This window comes from Mandrillus leucophaeus, unplaced genomic scaffold (genome assembly GCF_000951045.1).
Source record: "Mandrillus leucophaeus isolate KB7577 unplaced genomic scaffold, Mleu.le_1.0 Scaffold46, whole genome shotgun sequence".
Classification (NCBI taxonomy): domain Eukaryota; kingdom Metazoa; phylum Chordata; class Mammalia; order Primates; family Cercopithecidae; genus Mandrillus; species Mandrillus leucophaeus.
The window spans coordinates 791,451-793,613 of record NW_012104920.1 but is presented as its reverse complement, the minus strand read 5'-3'; positions in this window follow the sequence as shown (position 1 = coordinate 793,613).

Below are 2,163 nucleotides of genomic sequence, written 5' to 3'. Positions count from 1 at the left end.
ATTACATGTGTGAGCCCCTGCACGCTGCCTGGATCTCAGATTCTTCTCGTGTCTATCCTTCCCTCCTCAACACCAGCTTCCTCCTCAGACTGGCTGTAGGCGTTTCAGGGCTCTATCCAGATGCAATAAAGCCCATGGCCATGCAGGCTGTGCATACACATACAGACACACAAAAGCGCCCATGTAATGGTGACCCCTGGAGCTGGACAACATGGTGGCCAGACAATGTCCAGAGGAGAAAAAGAATCTCTTTCTATGGCTTTCTCTTAGGAGTAAGGAAGTTTCCCAGAAGCCCCTTGTTCGTAGTCATGTGCCCATGCTGGAACCAAGACAGGAAAGGGAAATGGAACAATCTTTGACCGTCTCAGGTACGAGTCAGGGAGCAACTCCCATGTTCACACAAATGGCTTCTGGAAACGCTCACCACGGGAATATCCACATACAAGCTCTCTGTACACTGACTTCTCCATCTGGCCAACAGTGTACAGGGCACATGAAGCCAGGCCTGCCCCTGGTAGGTCAAGAGTGTAAGTCTGGCCAGGTGTGGTGACTCTTGCACCTGTAATCCCAGCACTTTGAAGGCGGAGGCGGGAGGATCGCTTGAGCCCAGGAGTTCAAGACCAGCCTGGGCAACATAGCAAGACCCTGTCTCTAACACACACACACGCAAAAGTATAAGTGTCTGGAAAGTTGTAAATCAACTTAAAAAATATTTTTTAAAGTTCTCCCCTTCTACTTTGACAAATATACCTTCATAACATATTTTTTAAAGTATAATATTAAAATATCAAAGTTTTGTTATTATTCTTCATTTCTGGGCCCTCTGTTGATGAGTTGATGATGTTTGAAAAAGTTATACAATAAAGACATACATAATTCATAAATTGTTATGTATTTACTTCCTAAAACTTATTTTCTTGCCTTCATATTAGCAAAACCACTAATTGTATTGTTACAATCAAGATTTTCACGTGATTTATGGTTTAGTAACGGTAATGTCCTACAGAATTAAAATCTAAATGATAATTTTTTTTTTTTTTTTGAGACGGAGTCTCACTCTGTCACCCAGGCTGGAGTGTAGTGGCACTATCTCAGCTCACTGCAAGCTCCGCCTCCCGGGTTCACACCATTCTCCTTCCTCAGCCTCCTGAGCAGCTGGGGACTACAGGTGCCCACTGCCACCACACCCGGCTAATTTTTTGTATTTTTAGTAGAGACGGGGTTTCACTGTGTTAGCCAGGATGGTCTCGATCTCCGGACCTTGGGATCTGCCTGCCTCGGCCTCCCAAAGTGCTGGGATTACAGGCGCCAGCCACCGTGCCAGGCTATGGTAATTATTTTTGAAATGTACATGACCAGGCATGGTGGCTCAAGCCTGTAATCCCAGCACTTTGGGAGGCCGAGTCAGGAGGATCACCTGAGTCCAGTAGTTCAAGATCCCCCTGGGCAACAAAGTGAGACCCCCCCATCTCTACAAAAAATTTAAAATTAGTCAGGATTAGTGGCATGTGCCTGCTGTCTCAGCTACTCGGGAGGCTTCATCTCAGGAGGTTAAGGCTGCAGTGAGCTGTGTTCATGATACTGCAGTCCAGCCTGGGTGACAGAGCAAGACCCTGTCTCAAAAAAACCCCAAAAACCCAAAAAGAAAAACCAAAAATAATTAAAAATATACAAAATTTCAATAAATTTACATCAAAATATGCAAATTAAGGAAATGCAGAATCTTTTAATTTTAAATTGTCATGTTTTAGAAGTGATTTTTCTTCTAGTATTTTAAAAATCTTTATCTTCTGAAAATATTTTAAACTATTAAGATAAAAAATACGGCCGGGTGTGGTGGCTCATGCCTGTAATCCCAGCACTTTGAGAGGCCAAGGTGGGCAGATCACTTGAGATCAGGAGTTCAACACCCGCCTGACCAACATGGTGAAACCCCTTCTGTACTAAAAAAAATACAAACATTAGCTGGTGTGATGGCACATGCCTGTAGTCCCAGCCACTTGGGAGGCTAAGTCAGGAGAATCGCTTGAACCCAGGAAGCAGAGGTTGCAGTGAGCTGAGATCGCGACACTGCACTCCAACCTGGGTGACAGAGCAAGACTCCATCTCAAAAAAGAAAAAAAAGTCAAAGATATGCTTTATTTTCCATAAGACTGAATACAC